The 26,812-nt window shown below is 41.3% G+C and overlaps 1 long non-coding RNA gene across 1 annotated transcript; it reads left to right on the top strand.

Moving 5' to 3' along the window:
- Positions 1-10,755: 10,755 nt before the first annotated feature.
- Positions 10,756-26,364, top strand: LOC115080483. Its single transcript, XR_003853574.1, has 3 exons — positions 10,756-10,951; positions 25,513-25,603; positions 25,704-26,364. It is a non-coding gene; the product is annotated as an uncharacterized LOC115080483 (long non-coding RNA).
- The last annotated feature ends 448 nt before the right edge of the window (positions 26,365-26,812 follow it).

Below are 26,812 nucleotides of genomic sequence, written 5' to 3' on the forward strand. Positions count from 1 at the left end.
GGCCCTGCATTGTCACAAACAATGTGTACCACAACATATCTTACTTGTATCCAGTACCAAGTGTCCCTTCCTTCTTCAGGACTATGAAATAAATTGAATACCTGCCTTTTCCTAGTTCCTGCAATGGAACTGGTACTATTGCTTCTATTTGTAGAAGTCTGTCCACTGTTCCTTGAATGGCTTCCCTTTTTGCAGTCTTGTATGGGAAGCTGATAAAAAAAATTCCCTTATTGGTGTTTTTAATTTCAAGGCATATCCTTGTTAGATGATTTCCAACACCCACCTGTCTTTTGTAATATGGGTCCACTCCTCGTAGGATTTCTGAAGATGTCCGCCTATTGAAAGTAGTGAGACATGGCCCTTGGATTGTCATTGGGACCCCTTGCTTAAGAAGGGTCCCCTGGTACTACCACCTCAGCTTTCCTGCCTACTTGCCTCGAAAGGGTTGAGCCCTTACTTGCTCTCTGGCCACTCGATGGCCTTCCCAGCCTGTGTCCTTTAAGTGTGACCTGGGGAAACCTACTCTAGCTGTAATCCTGTCTATCTTCAGGCAGCCTCTGTTGCTTCAACTTGCCCAGTTCCTTTACTAGCTTAGCCTAATCTTCTCCATAGAGGAGCCTTCCTCTGAAGGGTAATCTGGTTAACTTGACTTTAGAGGTTGAGTCTGACACACAATTTCTCAACCACGATAAGCTCCTTCCATCACTGATTTAACCACCTGTTTAGATGAGACTCTGATCAAATCATTCAGAGTATCTGAATCCAGGAGTGCCTTATCTTTGTCCATACCTTGTAGATCACTTGGGTCTCTGGCCCTATTGTACCCAGTATTATCATGGCCCTTGCCACATAACCCCCGCAAAATGTTGCTTGCAATGATAGACTTGCCAGACAAATGACTTTTTCAGAAAAGTCCCAACACTGTGATCATAAGGATCCTTTAATGCTGACCTTCCTTCCACTAGAATGGTGGCCTTTTTAGTAATTGCTGCTACAGCCATATCTACCTTAAGCATAAAAAAAGATGCTGGTTTTCTTTCTGCTGTACAGACAACAACCTTTCCATAGTTTTTAATTTCCTCAGAGCTGCCTCTGGGGCATCCCACTCCACAATAATCATATCAGAGATAGTGGAATGGATGGGGAATATCTTTGTCGGTTTCTTTACCAAAATCAGATCCCCTTTGGGAACTTCCTCTTTAGGCTGATCTTCACTCTGCCTTAACAACCGGAACTCCCTGTGGCCTGAAAAGCCTTACTGCGACATCTGTCTGTGATTGTGTAATGAATGGCTGGTCAAGGGACAGCCTCATGACCAGCTGACTCACTCTGGAAAGCCACAATGCCAGCACAGCCAGGATTGTGGCCAATATCGCCCAAGGACACCACCATGTTTCTGCTCCTCCCAGGGCCCTTCTAGGCCTGCATGCACAGCTATTCTTAAAGGGCCCATGGCAGGAGAAGCCCCACAGCGCCCTCTGATGACATCACATGCCCAGGCCCCTATGAGCTCTCTCAGCACAGCATCTCCCTGCCTCAGCAACAGGTACCCTGCTTAGCCCCCAATATGTGTTGATCTCATGTCTCATTCTTGCCTTGTTTCTCAGCCTTTGTCCTGCCTTTACCCTTGCCCTTGCCTTTCATCAGTCCGTGACTGTCCTTGCCTTGTTTGGTTCCTGATTCTTGTTTGTCAATACATCTGCCCCAGTCTGTCCTGTCCTATCTGCCTGTGGTGTCTTGCTGTCTTGGCCTGATTCTCTGGTACTGACCACTGCTATGGACCCCAACCATTCTCTTGCTCGTTACCTGCCTTGACCCTTGCTCTTGACTTCGTCTTCTCGCTGCCAGCCTTGATCCTAAGCCCTGCCTTCCCCTTGAACCAAAAGGCTCAACCCGCAGGGAACAGGGCTGGTACAAGTGAAGCTCCAGCTCCTGTCCCAACAAGGGCATAGTGGGTTCGCCTACTAAGCTGCGTCAACTACGCCACGGCCTAGGGGTTCACCTCGTGACAGAATGTCACTACCCCAACTCTCTGGAACACTCTCCCCCAAGCACTCTGGTTAATGGAATGTCATAAACACCTTAAGAAAATGACAAAGACCTTCTTCTTTAAGCTTGCATTCTTGTAGGTTCTGAAGGTTTCATAGCTACTATATGAATTGTTTAATGAAACTGTCTTGAGTTAGTGTTGCTCACGTTACTGTATTGATTTTGCACATGTTTGGGTCTTGGACTGTATCTTGTATGCCGCTTAGGGCCTCGGTTTAGGCGGCATGCAAATAAATAAATAAAATTTACTTCCCTTTCCTCTTCTTCCATTTCCAGAGAATCTTCCCCAGTGCCCCCATTTTCCCCACAATGGAGGAGGGGATTTGCACTACTGTGGGGACCTCCTCCTTACCTCCACAATTCTGGGCCTCTTGCCTAACAATGGTTCCTTGTCTCATTGCTGCCCCTAGCCAGGCCCTCCTGCCTTGCCCTCTCATTTCCAGATAAGATTTATGCATCATCTGGATAAACTCTGTGGAGAATTCCCAATTTCCTTTTTCCTCTTTTCTCTGGAAATCAGGGGCTTCTCTGCAGCCTGAAAACAGTAGTTCCAACACTATGTGGGGGAGTGTTGGACTTGTCCTGCAGTCAGTGAGCCCTGTTCCAACAATGCGGGGGAAAAAGCAGCATGGTGAGGCCGTGCTAATCTCTGCAGTCTGTCTCCCCTTTCCTGCTCATCATAGATTTTACAAAATACACCCGGCAAAGCTCGCCACTTATCTAGCCCTGCATCGTCCACAATTTCTTCCTCAAGCCATGCCCGAGGCCTTGGGTGGGGGTAGAAGAGAGCCACCGGGTCGCAGGTTGAACTGCTGCTGCTAGTGCAGTTATTGCTTTTTTTATTTTCTTAAAAGAGGTCTCACCGCTGCAGGGAAATGCACACGTCTGCACACTTGTTTGCCCCGAGGAAAGAAAGAGCAATCCCAACGTGGCTGTCGTCTTGCTGGAACTCCCCTGACTCGTCCTTAGCCACCCTTGGAAGAACTAACCCACCTCCTGGGCTGTTGTTCTATTGGCTTTGTCCTTTCGTGCTGGATCGGCCTTCCTACCATCTGTTGGAGGCAGAGAACTACTGATGCCTTCCTTGTTGCACCATGTTATATAGAGGGACAGCATAAGAACATGCTATACTGGTTCAGACCAAGGGTCCATCAAGCCCAGCATCCTGTTTCCAACAGTGGCCAACCCAGGCCACAAGAACCTGGCAAGTACCCAAAAACTAAGTCTATTCCATGTTACTGATGCTAGTAATAGCAGTGGCTATTTTCCAAGTCAACTTAACGAATAGCAGGTAATGGACTTCTCCAAGAACTTATCCAATCCTTTTTTAAACCCAGCTACACTAACTACACTAATCAGATCCCCTAGCAACAAATTCCAGAGTTTAATTGTGCGCTGAGTGAAAAAGAACTTTCTCTGATTAGTTTTAAATGTGCCACATGCTAATTCATGGAGTGCCCCCTAGTCCTTCTATTATCCAAAAGAGTAAATAACCAATTCACATCTACCCGTTCTAGACCTCTCATAATTTTGAACACCTCTATCATATCCCCCCCCCCCCCCCCCCCCCCGCCAGCTGTCTCTCCTCCAAGCTGAACAGCCCTAACCTCTTCAGCCTTTCCTCATAGGGGAGCTGTTCCATCCCCTTTATCATTTTGGTCGCCCTTCTCTGTACCTTCTCCATCACAACTATATCTTTTATGAGATGCGGCGACCAAAATTGTACACAGTATTCAAGGTGAAGTCTAATCATGGAGCGATACAGAGGCATTATGACATTTTCCGTTTTATTCAACATTTACTTTCTAATAATTCCCAACATTCTGTTTGCTTTTTTGACTGCCGCAGCACACTGAACTGACGATTTCAATGTGTTATCCACTATGACGCCTAGATCTCTTTCTTGGGTGGTAGCTCCTAATATGGAACCTAACATTGTGTAACTATAGCATGGGTTATTTTTCCCTATATGCAACACCTTGCACTTATCCACATTAAATTTCATCTGCCATTTGGATGCCCAATTTTCCAGCCTCACAAGGTCTTCCTGCAATTTATCACAATCTGCTTGTGATTTAACTACTCTGAATAATTTTGTATCATCTGCAAATTTGATTACCTCACTCGTATTCCTTTCCAGATCATATATAAATATATTGAAAAGCACGGGTCCCAATACAGATCCCTGAGGCACTCCACTGCCCACTCCCCTCCACTGAGCAAATTGTCCATTTAATCCTACTCTCTGTTTCCTGTCTTTTAGCCAGTTTGTAATCCACGAAAGGACATCGCCACCTATCCCATGACTTTTTACTTTTCCTAGAAGCCTCTCATGAGGAACTTTGTCAAATGCCTTCTTAAAATCAATTCATTAACCGGTTCACCTTTATCTACATGTTTATTAATTCCTTCAAAAAAGTGAAAAGATTTGTGAGGCAGGACTTTGTTCCATTAAACCATGTCTTTCTATATGTTCTGTGATTTTGATATTTAGAACACTTTCCACTATTTTTCCTGGCACTGAAGTCAGGCTAACTGGCATCAGGTCAAAGAATTTGCCCTCTGCCTCCAACTGCTGGTAGGAGGGACAAACCCACTTGTCTGGATTGATCTTCAGGACAATGAGGAATGGGAGATTTCAATTACCCCAACAGTTATTAGGTAAACAGCTCATCAGGACATACTAGGGAAGAAAAGTTTCTAAATGCCATAAATGACTGTTTCATGCTCCTGGCACCAAGGAGGGAGAAAAGGGGGGGCTACTCTAGATCTAACTGTTACTGTGATACAAGATCTGGTGTGAGAGGTAATGGTGGTGGGTTTGCTTGGCTATAATAATCATAACGTAATCAAATTTAACATGATCACTGAAGGAAAGACCTTAAGGAAAATTACTGCAGCAGCATTTAATTTTAAAAAAAGGAGACTATGACAACATGAGAAAATTACTTAGAAACAAACTAAAAGCAGCAGTTGTACATGTTTAAAGTTTGCATGTGGTGTAGACACCCTTTAAAAAACCAACATCTTGGAAGCCCAAATTAAATATATTCCATGCATTAAAATGTAGACAGAAGACCAATCTGCCAGCATGGTTAAATGACGAGGGGAAAGAAGCTATTAAACTAAAAGGACATTTTTCAAATTCTGGAAGTGGATCCAAATGAAGAAAATTGGAAAGAGTATAAGCACTGGCAAGTTAGATGTAAAGCTTTAATAAGGCAAACCTAAAGAAAATTTGAAACAAAGCTTCCTTGAAAGGCAAAAACTTAAAACAACTTTTTCAAGGGTATTCATAGCAAGAAGTCTGTGAGGGAGTTGGTCGGACCACTAGAAAACCAAGGGAGTAAAAGGGGCACTCAGGGAGGATAAGGTCAACGTAGATAAACTAAATTAATTCTTTGCTTTGGTCTTTAAAGAGGAGGGTGTTACTGATATACCTATGTCAAAAAAAATGCTGGAGGGTGATAATTCAGAGGAACTGAAGCAAATCATGGTAAACCGGGAAGATGTAATAGAGCAAATCAACAAACTAAAGAGTTACAAATCACCAGGATTGAATGGTTATACACCGCAGAATTCTGAAGAACTAAAAAATGAAAATCAGACTTAGTATAATTGCTCCGCGATGATCCAAGAAACTACAGACTGGCAAGTTTGATGTCAGTACCAGCAAAATAGTAGAAACTATTCTTAAAAACAAAATTATTAGCCATCTGGACAGATACAGATTAATAAGGCAGAACCAACATGGATTTAGGAAAGTAAAGTCTTGCCTTCCAAATCTGTTTCATAATGTTAAAGGGATTAATATGTTGACAAGGACGAGTCTGTTGCTATAGTGTATCTGGATTTTCAGAAGGAATTTGACAAAGTCCCTCTTGAGAGACTCATCTGGAAATTGAAGTCTTGGGATGGGAGGCAATATTCTACTATAGATTGGTTTATTAGCTAAAAGACAGAAAACAAAGAGTAGATCTGCATGGTCATTTCTCTCAATGGAGAAAGATAAATAGTGGAGTTCTCCAGAAATCTGCACTGGGACAGGTACTTTTTAATATATGCATGCATTATCTAGAAAAGCTAATGAAAAATGAGGTGATCAAATTTGCAGATGACAAAAAATTACTACAAGTTGTTTGATAATGAATTAATCATAAGAAGCTGCAAAAGGACCTTGCAAGACTGGGGAATTGGGCATGTAAATTGCAGATGAAGTTTAATGTGGTCAAATGCAAAGTGATGCATATAGGGAAACATAATCCAAACTACAGGAACATAAAGCTGAGTTCCATATTAGGTATCACCACCCTGGAAAAGGATCTCGGAATCATTAGGACAATACTTTGAAATCCTCAGCCCAGTGTGTGGTGGTGGTCAAAAAACCCCAAATAGAATGTTGTAAGGAATTATTGGGAAAAGAATGGAAAATAAAACAAAGGATATCATAATGCCTCTATCAATCCATGGTGCAACCACACCTTGAGCACTGTTTGCAATTCTGATCACCCCATCTTAAAATAAGAAATAGCGGAACTAGAAAAGGTACAAAAAAAGGGACACCAAAATAATAAAGGAAATAGAACGGCTCCCCTATAAGGAAAGGCTAAACAGGTTAGGGCTCTTCAGCCTGGAGAAGAGATGGTTGAGTGGAAATATGATAAAGGTCTATAAAATCATAAATGGGGTGGAATGGGTAAACAAGGAATGATTATTTACCCTAATAGTACTAGGACTAGAGGACATTCCATGAAGCTAATAGGTAGCACATTTAAAGCAAATCAGAAAACATATTTTTCACTCGGTGAACAATTAAATTGGGGAATTTTTGCTAGAAGATGTGGTGAAAACAGTTAGCAGAGCTGGGTTCAAAAAGGGTTCAGACAAAACTGTGTTAACACTATGACATCACAGTATCATAAAAGCACGGACAACTGTAGAATGAAAAAGCTCTGATCACTTGGGACATTCCCATTCTAACCAACAAAATGCTTGATAGAGAAAAACAGAAGAATGGCATTGCTAATAGAAGTGTCAGTATTTATTTATTTATTCATATTTCTGTGCTGCCAATGCTGGGGCCCTCAGCGGCTTACAACAAACACACACACAATACTACCCCATCACTTAAAACAAACAAATCAGAAACGAGAAAGAAAAATCGTGGCACTGCATATTTCATCAAGCAAATTAGCAAAAAGCTTATCTAAATAAGAATGTTTTTAGAGAACTCAAATACTGTTGAACATTTTAGCAAAGAATTCTGAAACATAGGCGCAGCCATCGAGAAAGCACGTCCTCTCAAGTCAGTGAACTTTGCCTGCCGAACAGAAAAACGGAGTGACCTGGTAGCGTTATATAACCGCAACATAGCGTTTGCTCAGCGAAGTGGCCAATAGGTTATGTATTAACATAGAAATTTTGTATTTGACCCTCCAATGAATTGGGAGCCAGTAGAGGTCAAACAATACTGGAGATATAGGTTCTCTTTAACTATGACCTGTGGATGAGACAGGCTGCGGCATTTTGCAGTAACTGCAGTACAAAGTGATTATTCCATGCAATGTATGGAAAGAAAAAATAAATTCTCACCTACCACACTATACAATCAGAGACCAAGAATATGTGGCAGAAAGATTCAGACAATGGTGCCAACTGTATTGGGCGCCATCTGCCTGATTAAAAAGAACTTCCAAGCATGCTTAAATATGCTGCCTGTACATATTACATCCTATGAACTCCAGAAGGAAGCTCTCGTTGGTAAAACACAAGATCTGAGGTGAGCACTAGCAGTGGCTTTTCAAGATTGAGATCATATCCAACATACCCTGGGCTTATGAGCCAGGCTTATTATTGTCGTGGCATGTGCCAAACTAACCCATTTGGAGAAACTACCCCTGGAAAAATACCCCCAAATATGTGCATGTGAGAGTAGGAATGAAAATATGAATTTTTTTGCATTAAAATATGAAAATTTGCTATAAAAAAAACTTTTTTGTGTTAATATACCATGTGGTTTCATTTCTTCCATGTACATCTGTACACAATATACATGTAGGGACCGTCACTTTCAGTTTTTATTTTCTTTTCACCAGAATGTATCAGTTTTTATTATAATGAACAAAAATGGGAAAATTTCAGTGGAAAAAAAATGAATAATATTTTTCACATTGACTGTTCTCCTGTTTTTCTTTGTTATAATAAACACTGATAAATTCCAGGAGGAAATTTAAAAAAATGAAAACGAAGGTCCCTATATATATCGTGTAGATTTGAATACAGATTTGTGAGAGTTGTGTGTGTGGCAAAGTGAAGGTCTTGGAGTTTGTTGTGTGTGTAACAAGTAGCAGGATAAATGTGTATATACTAGAGCTACAATGCTTGATTTTAATGGACTCCTGGGCATGCATGGAAGAATGATGTGGCTGTACACACAAGGATCAGGGATCTCTTGAGGCATGCAAGTATGAAAGATGAGCTTAGTGAAAAGGTGTGTATGCATGTTCAGAGTGTGTGTACTGGTAATATATATATAAATAAAAAGACAGAGGCTATGAAGATAAAGTAGGATAAGAAGAGAATGGCACATGAGTTAAGTAACAGTCTTAGGATGGTAGTAGAAGATTTAGGGTCTAGTCAAGCACGTCTCAAAAGGGAAATACCACAATCACTGTGGGAAAAAAACCCAGCAAGTTCTCTTTAAAAGTGGCTTTTACCATAAAGTGCAAACAGTGGTTAGCAGAAAGCTGAAGGGGTTTTTTTTGTAACTGCCTCACATGGCATGGGATGGCTTGCTCAAGATAGGTTTGCCAGTTTTGCCCTGTACTGCCCCACAAGCATGAGAGGCCTTATTATAGCTAAGTCTGAGAGGAAAATAAAAAGTAACATAAATTATTCCCATGGACCATAATTAGTTATGTAGCTGTGGCAAGGAAATATCAGGAAATATTCCAGCCTGAGCAAGAATATATTCAGGTTTCAAGGGCCTGGAAGTAAATAAAAGCATATAAGTGTGTAGGTAAATAACCTTTTATGGGGCAGTTTGTGGGTGGAATAAAGGGTGTTAATTGATCATCTATGATGGTTTTGCCTCCAGCATGCCCAAATATTTTTGAATATCTCCTAATTTTTGAATATCTCCTAATTATCCACTGAGTTTTAGTGAATGACTATTGGCATTCACTAAAACCCAAATAAACTGAGATGCTCACCCTCCAGAGCCAAAAAAATAGGTGGCTAGAGTGCATAGTGTATGTGTAGAATTGCAAATCAAGGTGTGTATATGAAAATGGAACATATGTAGCGTGATTATATATATATATATGTGTGTGTATAGAGAAAGAAACTGTAAATGTATAATAGAAATTGAAACATTTTTTGTAAACAGTTACTGGAATCACTTGTTTACTATTACAGACATTAAACTGCAACAATATAATGCACATAAATAGAAGAAAGAATATTCAATCTGCTATGTACGTGCAGAGAAGTCTGATTATCAGCAAAAGCACAGAACACAATTGCCATAATTTTTACTACCAGTTTCCAATCATACCCATTCTTTCTTGAAGACTCGGTCTCAGAGCCTTTTTTTCTGTGTCACAGAATAGTAATATGCAAATTAATGGAAATCTAATTGACTGTTTTCAGCAGCTTCAAGGGGGGAAATAGCGGAGAAGCTACATTTTGTTAAAATGTCCTTTCCGTCAACCCCCGATTCTTCTTCACTTCATTCCTTCCTCCCATCTAGTCTTCCCCACATGAATATTGTACTCCTCAGCAAGCTCACAAATTGTCATTCCAGCAAAGAGGCAATTAAAATAATAAAAAATAATAACTTCGGCAGCTCAACATTAACTACAATAGATTAGTGCATTAGAGCTTGCTATTACACATTCGGTTTCAAAACATGTTATCTGGGTAACGGCACCTTCTACGTTCCCACCTTAGGAAGACACTTATTGAAATCGGATGCTCAAACCCATTCAGCATTACTTACCTTTACAGGATTCTCTTCTAATACCTTCTTTTAAAGATAACATTTGATTTTTGCACTGAAAATTTAGGACACTACGAGTTTTTGGAATGCACAGTATTATTTTCAACCTGTAAGCAGTAAGAAAGGATAGAAATAGCCATTATTGGGCTCCATACCTGTTTCAGTGCTCTTGGTTGATCTGTCTCTCTATCTCCCTCCCAGTTTCCTCCAGCAGCAGCATCATCATCTGTTTTAACTGAGCCAGTCAGCTGCAGCATTCAGAACAAAACGATTTGGGGTTTGTTTTTTTTAAACGTATATACATAATATTATACAGCCAGAGGTAGAAGCATTTAACGTCTTGTAAAAAAAAAAAAAACAACCAAAATAAATAAAAACACCCAACAGCGACCCTCGATTCAGGCTGCAGTGGAACAATCCTCTGCTCTCGCCCCCTCCGTAACGGGGCGGTATTGGGCACGCAAAGGCAGTATTGGCAAGTAGGAGATTTCTACACCAATTTGGGCTACTTTGTATGTTTACAAGCGGCTTTTTTTCACCGCGCTCTTGCAGACAACGAGGCGCGACTCTTTCCCTCTTTGTTGCCACACTCAGCTCTGGTCGACACCATAGAAAGACGGCGGGTTAGGGGAGGAGAGGAGGACGGCAGAGGGGGAGGGGGGGGGGGGGGGGGCGCGCGGCGGTGCTCCGCGCATGCGCACCAACACGGAGCCCATCAGACATTTGACAGGCTGCCTGCCGGCGCGCGAGAGCTGCTGGAATTCGAGCGCAGCTTCCGGTACTGCCGCGGCTAACGGTGCTGCGCGTCTGCTGCTTACGGGCCGCCGCCGCCGCCGCCGCCGTCTCTCAGCTGTAGAGAGCGAGCAGGATTTGAGATTTGCAACAACGCTGGGATCAGATAAGGTAACTTGAGGTGCTGAAGAAATATTTTACCATCGTTATTGCAGACGGTATTTTTTTTTTTTTAAACTATTTTATTTCATGACTCCTGCGGCGTTCTGTGCTGCCGAAACGCTGTTGGGGGGGGAGGGAAGGGATGCGTCGGCTTGGCTGACCGAGGCCGGTCGGGCACTGGAAGGCCCGAGGCGTTGGGGGAAAGATCGGAAGCCGCTCTCAGCGGCGGGTCCTGGCACGATCAGGTGCTCAGTTCTTGCGTTTATATGATGATGATGATATGAAATGAATTCATCGCTCGAGCGGATGGACTAGTGCCCCGTGGTTACCATGGGAACGGGAAGTCCGAGTATGTAACCATGGCGGCTCCACGAGTCCAGAGGCACTGAAAAAGGTGTCGTGCACATCCCCTCCCTCTCACCCCAAATGCTCTGCGTACTAGGTTCGACACCTGCAATGAAGACGGTTTTACTTACTGAGCCCTCTTTAAAATGACCAGATGCATACTGGAATTCAATAATAATAATAATAATATTTGAGGTTTTTTGGAACTGTAAAAGTTCTATGGGTCTTCAAGTTTGGCGACGTGCCCGTTCATTTGGAAAGCAGAATACTAATGATACTGGAGTTTTGAAAAGTTTTTGGAGGAAAGTTATAGCTTCATTATTGGGAGAATGGAAAGACTGCTTTGTGTATAAGATGGCATCATTGTTTCAAAGTAGACTGCTTGATCGTATAGTGTGCTTGCTGATAGAAGAGCTAGGTTCAGCACCTAACGTGAGTTTAAATCAAACTTATATGGCTTAGTTCGGATCTTTTAGTTAAGAGTTTTTAAATATATAGGTTTCATCTAAACTGTACAGCAGTAGTGATTGCTGTATTAGTCCACTTAAATATGTAGAAATAGTCTAATAAAAAGGTATCAACAGCTTATGTTAACACATCTATGACTAGCTTTAAGTTAGTCCAATAAAAAGATGTCACCTACAGTTTGTTTGCTGAACCTTTTTTCTACATAAACTGCGCATAATGTATCTCCTCTATAATATAATTTACATCAGGGGTTCCCAACCTTTTTGGGAACATGGACCCCCTTTCAGCCTCCAAAATTTTCACAGACCCCCACTTCTCTTTTTTTTACCTGCTGTAATATGCCGAATATAGAAAAGTTATCAATGTAATAAATAACAATATGCACCTGGCCTCATTCATAATATATACAACTTATTAAATAGTGCTTACTGATATAAATGGAATACATATAATTGCAAAACACAGCAGTAAACGTGCAAGACTGTATTTATATTCAATAACTTGTGATGTAATTAATTATAGGCACTCACACAGCTGGATCTGGACCAACTGAGGGGAATGGATTGGTGGAAGGAGAGGGAGAGAGACCGGCAGGGTAGGAGAGAGAGAGAGAGACGGCAGAGTTGGACTGGTGGAGGGAGAGAGACTGACCAGGATGGACTGGTGGAGGAAGGGAGGGAGAGCGACAGATTGGCAAGAAACGGAGTGTGAGAGACTATCAATCTATACCCATTCTTTCCACCAGACTAGTAGAGGGAGAGAGACTGACTAGTGGAAATGGACTAGTGGAGAGAGAGAGACAGACCAGTAGAAAGGTACTGGTAGAGAAGAAAGTGAGATGGACTGGTGGAGATCGACTAGTGGGGATGGACTGGTGGAGGGAGACAAACAAAGTGGAAGGGATGGACTGGTGGAAAAAGAGAGAGAGATAGCAACTTATGAGGATACACTGGTGGAGGGAGAGACAGTAGGGATGAACTTATGGAGGGAGACAGAACGACTGGTGAAGTGAGAGAGGGGGAAGACAGAGTGAGAAACTGGTGGGAAAAGGGAAAGGAGGGATGTTTGAGACAGGGCCACATCACTAAAAGAGTGATGTGGAGAGAGGTTTGGTGCACATATTTCCTACCCACCCCACCTAGCAAGGTTTTTGGGGTTGTTTTTTTTAAATTATTTTTAATGTTCTTTTAAAGAAAATCACCTGTGACAGGGAAACCATCCTGTTTGATCTTGGTGGGGATCCAGTGGCTCTCTCCACAGCTGCCTGTTACCAAATTCCATACATGCAGAGGTCAAGACACCCATATTCATTAAGCAAGAGGCACTGCTACAAACATTTTGCACCATTGTTGCAAGATGCAGGGCATGCATGTCAGTGGCCTCTCCAGACAGATGAATCTTCTAAGTAACAAAAAAAAATCCCTAGCCAGTTTAATTTTACCACTAAAATTATTCAAGAGCATAAATAAAAAATTCTTCTAGAAGTGGATCAAATCAAGATAAAACCTGCACCTCACATTCTACAATACCCTGGAGTGAAAAATCTTCAGAGGGAAAGCTGTGTTAGTCTGGTGTATTTAAAATGACAGGAATCGAGTGGCACCTTATAGACTAACCAATTTATTAAAGCATGAGTTTCGAGGACAGAGTTTTTACAATAACCAAAAATAACTAGTGCATGCAAATGATCAAGTATGCATAATTGGTCTATAAAAATTATGGCAACCTCTCAACCAATTAATTACTATTATTTATTTATTAATTATTGTTTTTTGTTTTTAATTTATTATTAATTGATATATTTATAAAGAGGAAAAGACCTCAGCTCTGGTTAAGAATATGTTGACTTCAAATTCTAAAAACCAGTCATTACAATCATGGGTCAAAAACCTCTTTTTATTTTTGATATCTTTACTTATGAATTTTTAATCTTCTTTAATCTTCTTCTTTCTTTAAAATGACTTTGCTCTTAAAGTCGTTGCCGCTCTAAGCAGTATTGTAACGATCATGCAAACTTTCATACTCCTGTGTTTATCTCAAGAAAGTGCTGCTTAAATGACCGTACACATGCATGAAATCTTCCGTTTTACTATCATTTATGTGTGTGCCCAAATAAAATTATTTTTCATCAAAAGACAAAGACTTTATCCATGTTTATCTTTATATTGCCCAGTATTAAAGTGTGTTTCTTCTATCAAATTCACTTATCTTAAATGAATACTGCGGCTTCGTCCTCTCCAAAAACGCCAACGTTGACGATTCGCTAATGCATCAGGGCAAATTCTGAGTCTGAGAGATATAGATATCGGCATAAAGTTTAAAAATCCATCTGTGTTCTCTCTGATACAATAAACGTTCATGGTTTCCTCCCGTTCTGTCCTGTTTAACATGGTCTATAACAAACCATCTCAGATCTTTTATACTGTGTTTCTCTTTAAAACAATGTGATATAATAGGGACTGATTCTTTCATGTTTCTCAAACACCTTTTGTGTTCCCCAGTACATAGTCTGAAAGGACTGATGGTTTGTCCTAAGTGGATTTTATCACAAGGTCATACAATAATGTAAATGACAAAATTACTTTGACAGGTGGTGGTGTTGAAACTTGAATGTATATTTTGTTTTTGGGCATGTATATTTCTTTATCTGTAAAGTCTGGTCACAAATTGAACAGTGTCTGCATCTGTAGTGCCCCAAGATATTTTTACCATCTATTGTTGATAATTCTGTGTTCTTACCGTATCTGGTAACGAAGCCGGATACAAAATTTCTTTTAGATCTTTACTTCTGGAAAATGCCATCCGGACATCCAGACTTTCAAGTCCTGGAACCATTTTAATTATTTGCTAATGTGTATGAATACTTCTGATGATTTTCCCTCGAAGTAGGAGAATATTTGGTCACACATGTCACTGTATTAGAATTATCTTGTTTCTTGCCAGTCATCAATAATGCATCCCTATCATAACATAAAGCTCTCTTAAAGGCATTTTTAATGCATTTGGTTGGATAACCTCTTATTTTGAAAGCTTGCACAAGTTCTTCAAATTGCTGTTTAAAAATTGTGCAATTGTATCTGTATCTTAAAAATTGAGAAATGGGTAAACTGTTTTTTAAAAATAAGGGATATGCACTACTATAATGGAGCATAGTGTTTCTATCAGTTGTTTTTTTTATAGACACTGGTCACAACATCTCCCATCTCAGTTTTCTTAATCAGAACATCCTAAAAAAGTATTTCCTTGAAATTGTAATGCATAGTAAATTGTATGTTAGCATCACAAGAATTGTTCCATTTACTGAAAGAATTAAGTTCTATTTCACTGCCATTCCATAAAATAAAAATATCGTCTATATATCTTTTATTGGGCGTAATCCTTTGACAGAACGGTGAATAATCAATCTGTATTTTTTCAAATTCCATCATAAATAGATTAGTGATAGAGGGGACCATTGTGGCCCCCATTGCTGTCCCAGAAATTTGTTGAAAAAACTCATTTTGAAAAACTAAAAAAAATTTTGTTTTAGGGCAATGGTAGCTAAACACAATATAAATTCAGTTGGTATATGATGCGGTCGTTCTCTCCTATTCAAATAATCTTCTATTACTTTCAATACTTCATCTTGAGGGATTGATGTGTACAACGATTTGATGTCAAATGTAACTAACCATTGATCCTGTGCAGTGTTCAGTAATGGTTCAATCATCTGTAAAAAATGTGTTGTATCTCTTATATTGGTTGAACCTTTGTCCAAAATCCTTCAAGAAGTAATCCACAAATTGTGACAATGGTTCCAAAATGGAAGCATTCGAGGAAATAATAGGTTTCCCAGGAGGATTGTGCAGAGTTTTGTGAATCTTAGGTAACATGTATATTACCAGATCACGTGGATGATTAAGATTCAAAAAAGTATATTCTTTTACAGTCAAGAAAACCTAAATCTTTTCCATTGTCTGTAACTCTTTTGATCATTTGCTGTAATTTTCTGGTCGGGTTCTCCTTTAATTTTTTATATGTAGTGCCATCATCGATTTGACGTCTAATTTCTTGAACATAATTTACCCTGTCCATTAGAACAATGGAGCCGCCTTTATCAGCTGGTTTAATTATGACTTCTTGATTCTTGGCCAGCATAGATAAAGCCCGACGTGACGTTTTATCAAGATTATTATAAAATCTTTCATCTTTTTGTTCCAAGACTGTGACATCCCTTAGTACTAACAGTTGGAACATATCAATCAATGGATGTATCGGTCTCGACTCATAGAATCTGCCCTGATGCAATGTTGGTGAAACGTCAACGTTGGCGTTTTTGGAGAGGACAAAGCTGCAGTATTCATTTAAGATAAGTGAATTTGACAGAAGAAAGACACTTTAATACTGGGCAATATAAAGATAAACCTGGATAAAGTCTTTGTCTTTTGAAGAAAAGTAATTTTATTTGGGCACACACATAAATGAAAGTGAAACGGAAGATTTCATGCATGTGTACGGTCACTTAAGCAGCACTTTCTTGAGATAAACACAGGAGTATGAAACAGTTTGCATGATCGTTACAATACTGCTTAGAGCGGCAAAGACTGTGAGAGCAAAGTCATTTTAAAGAAAGAAGATTAAAAATTCATAAGTAAAGATATCAAAAATAAAAAGAGGTTTTTGACCTGTGATTATAATGACTGGTTTTTAGAATTTGAAGTCAACATATTCTTAACCAGTGCTGAAGTATTTTCCTCTTTATAAATACATCAATAATAAATTAAAAATAAAAAAAATAGTAATTAATTGATCATGAGGTTGGCATAATTTTTATAGACCAATCATTCATAATTGATCATTTGCATGCACTAGTTATTTTTGGTTATTGTCTATTAGACATTAGTGTTTCCTTCATTTTGTGCATTTTTTTACAATACCCTGTGTTCACAGAAACTCCCCCAACAAAGGATGCTGATCAGAACAAGGACATTTCCCCTTACTACTCCCCATAGAAACATAATATTCAGATTCTGATGTCACCTCAGTAACAGCAACATTAACTCCTTCCATTACCAGAAGTATTGTATAATACAAAATCCTGCAAAAAAATGTACTTAGAGCCTATAGAAAACTTGCCATACCATAACTCAAACAGTAAGAATCTTACTTTAAAAAATGCAGCACTGCGATTTTACACCAGGCCCTAAAACACCAATACATCTCCTATTAGGAAAACAGAAAACATTAGGCTGCTATAGATCCCTATTTAGAAACTACATGCTAGCAGAATACCTCACCTAAGTCATACATGCAAAACGCAGTCAGACACTCTTCAAATACAGAATACAGAGTATAAATATAAACGTGCAGACAAAAATTGAACTGCAAACTGTAAGAAGCCAGACTGCATATGCAGTGCAACAGTGGAAAAACAGAAACATTGCCATGCCTCATAAAACATCACAAAATACAACCAAGAAATATAAAATATCAGCAGTAAAACAATATTAATAAAAGAATATTTCAAAACTGACATATGCAAAATCCAATAATTTAAAACTCTTAAATTATTTTTAAATTTCTTAATAAACAATAAAATATTTCAAAACATCAGACACATGAAATAATAGCCATTAATAAAACTAAAAAGGATTTTAAAATTCCCCACTCTCCAAACCTGGAACCTTTTGATTTCCAGTCATCCTGAAATTGCCATGAATTAGTAGGGATGGGGAGAGGAGTGCACAAACCTTCTCCTCTCATACACGCATATATGCACACGTTCATTCTCACTCAAACACACATGCTCCCTTTCTCTCACACAAACTCTCTCTCTGTCATACACACATGCTCACATACACACTTCCTCTATGTCATACCACACATGGGTCAGATTTTAGTAGCTACGCGCGGGCGTAGATTTGTGCGCGCAACTCTGCGCACAAATCTATGCCCGATTTTATAACATGCGCACGCAGCCACGTGCATGTTATAAAATCCGGTGTCGATGCACACAAGGGGGTGCACATTTGTGCACCTTGCACGCGCCGAGCCCTAGGGGAGCCCCGATGGCTTTCCCCGTTCCCTTCCGCCCCCCCCCCCACCTTCCCCTACCTAATCCGCCTCCCAGCCCTACCTAAATCACCCCCCTACCTTTATTTTATAAGTTGTGCCTGCCTCTGGGCAGGTGTAGGTTGCGCACGCCGGCCAAGTGCCGGCGCACGATCCCCTGGCACAGCCGCTGTGCTGGAGGCCTTAGTACTACCCCGGGATAACTGCCCATCCCGGGGCTTGCACGCGTCACCGGGCCTATGCAAAATAGGCTCAGCGCGCACAGGAGCGGGTTTAAAAGGGTTACGTGCGTAACCCTTTTAAAATCTGCCCCATGGTGTCTCTCACACATATACCCCATCTCTCATACACAAGATCTCTCTCTTTCACACTCACATACTCTCTCTCTCATGCACACACCCTCATATATACATACCCTCTCATGCACATACATGCTCACACAAACACGCTCCCTCTCTCTTATACACACACAGGCTCCCTCTCACACACACATTCACACACATACAAGCACCCTCTCTCTAATTCACACTGGCATACATGTTCATATGCCCTCTCCTTGTCCTAGAATCTAAACGGAGAGAGGGGTTCAGTGACCGCCTTCTCATTCAGGCTGCCAGCGGGATGGAGTGTGCTGGCGGCCCACTTCTTCCTGCATTCTTTGGCTACTGTTGGGATGGGGTGAGCCAGCAGCCTCGGGCTTCCTGCAATCTTCGACTGCCAGAGAGATGGGATGTGCCGGGGGCCTTCATTCCTCAGCAGCCGCCAGGATCGGCTGAGCTGGCGGCCTCTTGCCCTCCTATAGTCTTTGACTGCTGGTAAGATGGAATCTCCAGCGGCCCTCTTTTCAGCCATTGGTGGCCTGTTGGGCCTTCTCTTTCGTGGCCACCATGGAATGAGGTTTGTCGGGCCTCTTCTTGGCGTGGGTTTTTGTGGATCCCCTGTCATGGTTTGGTGGACCCTTAGGGGTCTGCAGATCACAGGTTGCGAACCACTGATTTAAATCTTTGAGGCAGGTTACATAGTAACATGATTGACGGCAGTTAAAGACTCAAATGGTCCATCCAACCTGACTAGTAAGTTGCTTAGGCCAGTAACTACAACTCTGCACAGGTTACCCCATGCAGAAATGTTACTTCTAAAGTTAATAGAGGTTAACTCATTTCTTCATTTCTGTCCTCTAGCCACTAGGAATCCTCTGTTTATTCCACACCCTTTTGAATTCCATTATTTTTGTCTTCACCACTTCTTCTAGAAGGCATTCCATGCATCCACCACTTTTTTCATGAAGAAATATTTCCTGATCTTGTTCCTAAGTCTGCCCTCTTGGAGTTTCATACAATGACCACTAGTTCTATAACTTCCTCTACATTGGCAAAGTTATGATATTTGTGCATCATTAATTACTTTCAAGTATTTGAAAGTCTGTATCATATCTCCCCTGTCTCTTCTCTTCTCCAGGTTATACATATTTTAGGTCCTTCAGTCTCAGGAGATGCAGTTGATCTGGTGCAGACCCCACACCATTTTGGTTGCCTTTCTTTGGACTGCTTTCATCTTTGAATTGTTTTTGAGATACAGTGTCCAAACTGAACACAGTACTCCAGGTGAGGCCTCACCAGCCTCTACGCAAGTATCATCGCCTCCCTTTTCCAGCTAGTTATACCTCTCTATGCAGCCCAGCATCCTTCCAGCCATAGGCATTGCCTTATCACATTGCTTCGTTGCCTTCAGATTATTAGTCACTATCACCCCCAAGGTGTCTCTCCCACCATCATACACAGCTCCTTTGGATTACTACACTCTAAATGCATGACCGTGCACATTTTGGCATTGAATCCCAGCTGCCAAATCTTTGACCCCCCTCTGTGTCTTATTTACTCTGTTCCTTCAGATCTTAGCATCAACCAAAAAAGACAGACTTTACCTTGTAATTCCTCCGCAATATTGCTCACAAAGATATTGAACAGAACCAATCCTTGAAGAACTCAGCACTTATCTCTTCAGAGTAGGTTCCATTTACCACTACTAAATTGGCCTTTTATTGGCCGCAGCAGAAGAAAGTGAAGGTTCTGGGGTGGCCATCATAGTCTCCTGACCTCAACATCATTGAGCCACTTTGGGGAGAACTCAAACATGCAGTTCATGCTAAACAACCAAAGAATTTACAGGATCTGGAGGCTTTTTACCAAGAGGAATGGGCAGTGATAAAATGAAGGGCCTTATTCACAAGTATCACAGAAGACTGCAAGCAGTCATTGATGCAAAAGGGGACAATACAAAATATTAAGAACTAAGGGTACGTAATCTTTTGAACAAGACCATTTTATTATATCCTTTATTGCTGTGGTTTGTTTAATGATTCTGCTATTCTGTGATGCATAAAATAGTTTAATTTGAAACATTAAAAATAACAGATGTGTTTTGTCTGCTCCCTCTTGTTTTTGTAAAATGCTATACAGTGGTATGTAAACTTATGAGCACAACTGTATACCTTTTCCCTGTTTCTCTACAAATTTTGGCCAATACTGCTATAGCTTTTCATACTTCACTGGGTTGGCCAAAGTGCCTCCCTGCTCACCTGAGCTATCCTGCAGTCAGGATGGATAGGACTACTCTTGACAGGGTGGAGCATGGGTGAATTTCATGCCTAACTTGACACTCCGTACTTGGGGAGTTTTGAGCCAGTGATCCCGTTTCAGGGATTGCCTTTCATACGTGACATGCTTGATGTCTGCCCTCGGTGGTAAGTTTGCCACAGACCTGGCCACTGTTGCCACTTCTTCCAACTGTTGCTTGTGTTTTTCTGCCCATTTTGCCTATAAGCCAATCACTGGACGTGCTTCTGCAAATGCATTCTGTCTTACAGATGCTAGTGGCCCGCAGTTTTTCTGGAGGGCTTTCTGGCCCCAGTTGGTTTTTCAGTTGTCTTCTGACACTGAAGGAAACTGTGCGGTCTTTGTCCAATAATTCTTCTCTTGGTTGATTCATTAGGCCCTTTCCTGTATCCAGGAGGATCTAGACCTGCTTTGTTTGTCAGGGTTCGCTGATCCAAAACCCTGACTGTAATAGTCCCATAAGGCAAAGTATGCTTCTTGCTGGACTTCACATCACACCTCTGCCTTAGGTACTTCTGTGACACATCTGGGTATGTGTGTCTCAGTCTGTTCTATGGTTTTCTTTTGTAGAACCCAACTCTTTTCCTAACTAGACCTATTTTTGAGGTTGCTGCCTCACCGGGAAATGGGAAAAAGGTGGTGCTTTCAGCACTGTGGGGTTTCCTGCTTTGTCCTTCACAGGCAGCCTATAGCTTGGGGATCTTTTCCTTAGAAAAAGCAGAGTTGCTTACCTGTAACAGGTGTTCTCAAAGGACACAGGATATCAGTCCTCACGAAACCCACCTGACTACCCTGGAAGTTGGTTTCTCCATGTATTAGATATATAATGGACTGAGGGACTCTCCCTAGGGGCAGGGTAATAACTGCACATTCTCAGTAGGGCATATTTGAAACCTCTAGAATCTTTGAGATCAAAATTCCGGGCCAGGCTCCATCCGAATATGTTACCCATGTGTGCGGACTAACATCCTGCTGTCCGCGAGGAACACCTATTACAGGTAAGCAACTCTGCTTTGTTTAGCAGAGTATCCATTAATTTTCTCACCAGCAAAGTAAGGATAACTGACCTATAGTTTCCAGGATCCTCCCTGCTATCACTTTTTGTAACATGGGACAACAGCCTTTTTCCAATCTTGCAGCACCATTCCATTCTTCAAGGATCTATTAAATAGGTCCTTCAGTGGATCCGCCAGCACTTATGTAAGCTATCCTGGTTGAATAAAAGTATTAAGTTGCAAATAGAATTACAGATTATGGGACTTATCTATCTGTCATTCTCCATCGACAAGTAGGGCTAAATTAGCCATAACACATAGTTGACTTCATGCCAAACAGATTCTTCTCACCTATATCATGAGCTTTTGCTTTACTAAGCATGTGTGGGAGTTCCCATGTGCATGCACTTCATCCCCAGTCTATTTTTGTCTGAGCTTCTGCATGGACATATCCCTTCTCTCTCTAATCTATCTGGTACGTTATAGTTTCTGGGCCCAAAATTCAGTGCCACTTAGCCGGATAAGTTAGGACTTATACAGCTACGTGGTAGCAATTGAGTATCCGGCCATGCTGAGCAACCACTACTTAGCCAGCTAAATGGTGGGCAGGACAGAGTTGTAATGTGAAGGAGCTACTTATCCTGCTGGATAAGTAGGTATATTGAGACTTATCCAGCTAAATTAGCCGAATAAGTTTAACCTTCTTCATGGAGCAATTGGTTCAGGAACCAACGAGAAAGGGAGCTATTTTTAATTCTTAGTGGAATGCATGATTTGGTGAGAGAGGTAATGGTGGTGGGGTCACTTGGCAATAGTGATCTTAACATGATCAAATTTGAACTAATGACGGAAAGGGGGACAATATGTAAATCTACAGCTCTAACACTAAATTTTCAAAAGGGAAACTTTGATAAAATGAGGAAAATAGATAGAAAAAACTGAAAAGTGCAGCTGCAAAGGTTAAAAATGTACATCAGGCATGGACATTGTTTAAAAATACAATCTTAGAAGCGCAGTCCAGATGCATTCCACACATTAAGAAAGGTGGAAGGGAAGGCAAGACTATTATCGGCATGGTTAAAAGGTGAGGTGAAAGAGGCTATTTTAGCCACAAAAAAAAATCCTATAAAAATTGGAAGAAAGATCTATCTGAAGAAAATAGGAAAAAGCATAAGCATTGTCAAGTTAAGTTGAAAACATTGATAAGGCAGTCTAAACTTTTTTAAATATATCCGAACCAAGAAACCTGTGAGGGAGTTGGTTGGACTGTTAGATGACCGAGGGGTTAGAGGGGCTCTTAAGGAAGATAAGGCCATTGCAGAAAGACTAAATTAATTCTTTGCTTCTGTGTTTACTAATGAGGATGTTGGGGAGATACTGGTTCCGGAGATGGTTTTCAAGGTTGATGAGTGAGATGAACTGAACCAAATCACTGTGAACCTGGAAGATGTAATAGGCCAGATTGACAAAGTAAAGAGTAGCAAATCACCTGGATTGGATGGTATGCGCCCCATGGTTCTGAAGAAACTCAAAAATGAAATTTCAGATCTATTAGTTAGGTTACAAGTTTTATCATTAAAATCGTCCATTGTACCTGAAGAGTGGAGGGTGGCCAATGTAACCCAATATTTAAAAAGGGCACCAGGGGTGATCCGGGAAACTACAGACCAGTGAGCCTGTCTTCAGTGCTGGGAAAAAATAGTGGAAACTATTCTAAAGTTCAAAATCGCAGAGCATATTGAAAGACATAGTTTAATGAAACAGTCATTTTTTTGTTTCATTAAACACAGTCATCTTATTGAAGGGTTAATAAACATGTGGATAAAGCTGAACCGGTAGATGTAGTGTATTTGGATTTTCAGAAGGCGTTTGACAAAAGTTCCCCATGAGTGGCTTCTAAGAAAACTAAAAAGTCATGGGATAGGAGGCAGTGTGCTTTTGTGGATTACAGACTGGTTAAAAGTCATGAAACAGAGAGTAGGATTAAATGGTCCTTTTTCCCAGTGGAAAAGGATAAACAGTGGCTTGCCTCAGGGATCTGTACTTGGACCGGTGCTTTTCAATATATATATAAATGATCTCAAAAGGAATACGACGAATGAGGTAATCAAATTTGCAGATGATACAAAATTATTTAGAGTATTTAAATCACAAGCGGATTGTGATTAATTGCAGAGGACATTGCGAGACTGGAAGATTGGGCATCCAAATGGCAGATGGAATTTAATGTGGAGAAATACAAGGTGTTGCATATAGGGAAAAATAACCCTAGCTGTAGTTACATGATGTTAAGTTCTATATTAGGAGCTACAATCCAGGAAAAAAAGCTAGGCTTCATGGTGGATAATGCATTGAAATCGTCAAATGCATTGACTTAGTCAAAAAAGCAAACAAAATGTTAGGAATTATTAGGAAGGGAATGGTGAATAAAACGGTGGATGTCATAATGCCTCTGTATTGCTCCATGGGGAGATCGCAATTTGAGTACTGGTACGATTCTGGTCGTCGCATCTCAAAAATGTTATAGTTGCATTGGAGAATTTACAGAGAAAGGCGATCAAAATAATAAAGGGGATGGAACAACTCCCCTATGAGGAAAGGCTGAAGAGGTTAGGGCTGTTCAACTTGGAGAAGAGATGGCTGAGAGGGGATATGATAGAGGTGTTTAAAATCATGAGAGGCCTAGAATGGGTAAATGTAAATCGATTATTTACTCTTTTGGATAATAGAAGGACCAGGGAGCAGTCCATGAAGTTAGCATGTAGCACATTTAAAATTAATCAGAGAAAATTCTTTTTCTCTCAACGCATAATAAAGCTCTGGAATTTGTTGCCAGGGGATATGGTTAGTGCAGTTAGTGTAGCTGGGTTTAAAAAAGATTTGGATAAGTTCTTGGAGGAGAAGTCCATTAATTACTATTAATCAAGGTGTCTTAAGGGTAGATTTTAAAATGTGCGCGCACAGCCATAAACGCAAGTATGGCACAGCGCGTCTCAAGGGGAACGTATTTTGCATGCTCGTGCATATGTGCACAAGCATTGCAAAATACACGCATCTTTCAGGTGCGAGTTGCATGTGTCCCTTGAGCGCAGCGCGCACCCTTGCACACACTGAGCAATGGAGCGCCTGTATTCACGTGCATGGAAACGCGAGGGCAGGATTTCCTGTTCCTCTTCACTGCATGCGTGTAAGATGGCCGGGAGAGGGAGATAGCCCTGGTGGTGGCAGAGGAGAGATGCCTCTTCCTGGTACTGGCAGGCACACTAATTACCTCCTGCTGTGCAGGGCCTGGTGACAGCTCCAGCAGAAATTCAACCAGTGTGCCTCCTACTGCTGTGGTCTAAGTTGACTGTCTTTACAGTTACGTAAGCTACTGCATATGAGGGCACTGGGGGAGTGTGAAGGTCAGGTTACGCCTTGGGGGGATGCTAGTCACCACCATAGAGTGTTGTGTTATATGGTTATATATGGAAACTGTAATGTTAAGACCTAAGATTATTTGCATGGATGATCATAGCTACAATGAGGTCATACTAGGTAACAAAGACAGTAGGCCATATTTACATGGAATGCTTGAAGCCTTAGAGCCTTAAGTATTGTAAATGCTGTAAGGAAGAGATGGTAGTAACTTTCCCATGGAATATAAAATGGTTTCCTGCTGTTATGTTCATCAATTCATTGCACTCTCAGGACTTGCTTGCACCTAGGTAGTCAGCTTTTCAGGGTAGTCACAATTACTGTGCATGAGACAATCTGCCATGCCCACCTGACTATATCCCTTTCTCATTAGCGTGCATGCCCCTAGGTGATAACTAGAAAACCTGCATGCCTTGGTGTTGGCCAGAGTGACCAGAGAAGCACAGACCTTAGGAGAGCAAATAATTAATGCATTGAGAAGGCATACATGAGGACCCGTTGCAAGACTGATGTTACTCCACAAGGATGTTCCACAGCTACATGACTAGTGAAGTGGGGTATCATGGTCCTTCATGGAGGCTAAATCTGATAATAGCATTCATTGTCACATACCAGTATGGAGGTCCCATTACCAGCTACAGAGCTCACTCATGGTAGTCTTCCTATTTCTTTTCTATAGCTAGAGGACCTGAAGAAGAAGGCCCGGTGACTGCACCTCAAGAAGAGGAGGTGGCTGGAGCAGCTGCATGCTGAGCGGGTTGGGGCTGGTAGTAAGTGAATCTTTCATGCTACTGGGCAATGTTCATATATAGATAACATGTACTTCCACATTTAAGTACACATCATTCTGACCCCTGCTTTTGTTTTAAGGTGTTCCTGAAGCAGAAGAAGTGGAGACAGGCCCAGCACCCGCACCAGGAGCAGCCGCTGTCACTGGGGGGAGCAGAATGCTCCTCCCCCAGACATTGAAGTGGCGGTAATGGAGCCACCTCCAGTGGAAGAGGTGGACTCCAGGCCACTTCCCATTCCCCATCAAGTAGGGCCTTCTCCCTGTTTTACCCAGGGAATTAGGGATATGGGGACACGAACGGAGCAGCTTTTGCTGACCCAGGCAGGCATGCATGGCCCTCTCCTTCCTCTGTGCCACCCCCAGGTGAGTAGCGCAGAGGCTCATCATCAGGAGCAAGTTCTCCCAATGATGAGCCTCTTACTAGGGGCAAATTTTGTACTTCCCTGAGGGGGGTGCTAGAGGAGCTGAGGGCTATGTGTGCCTATCAGGGGAGGATGACAAGGACCAGGGATGTGATTCTCGGGGCCATACAACTGCTGGGGGCAGCTGTAGGGATCCTGAGCATCCTCCCTCATCCCTAACTCCCTGGGGTTTTTTTGTGTAAATACTTTTAGTCCCTAGTGTGCCCCTCCCCAATTTTTTTTTAATGTTTGTATTTTAAATATTTTACACTAACTAAAATGTTTTTCATTTAAAATTATGTGTTTATTGTATATGTAGTGACAGAGATGGCAATGGATGGCTGGGGAGGGGGGGCCGAGAGGGGGGAAGGGGGAGTTCTTTGGAAAATTCCCTTGCCAAACAAATAACAGAATGGCAACGTTACAATTGTAGACATGTATTATGAGTTCAGGTTTGGTTTTTTTCACCTTCACCAAAGCTTCCAGTGATCAAGGGAGGACAGTCATCTGCCAAGCAAAGGAGGGGTGGAGCTGTCAAAAGCATCAGTGTTGGAATGAGGTTCTGTAGCACCATCTCCATCTCACATACAGCTGCGATGTGCAACTACATGGACATCCAACACATATATAAAAGACATTACATATATTTCCATTGCTATCTTCGCTTAATTATTTCAGTGTAGCCCTGGGACCTAGGGAGCCACTCGGGGTTGTGTACCAAACTTGTTCTATTGTAACACGTTTACTGTAATATTAAAGACTCACAGAGGGTAGGGGGATTGCACAGA

This window comes from Rhinatrema bivittatum, chromosome 1, assembly GCF_901001135.1.
Source record: "Rhinatrema bivittatum chromosome 1, aRhiBiv1.1, whole genome shotgun sequence".
Classification (NCBI taxonomy): domain Eukaryota; kingdom Metazoa; phylum Chordata; class Amphibia; order Gymnophiona; family Rhinatrematidae; genus Rhinatrema; species Rhinatrema bivittatum.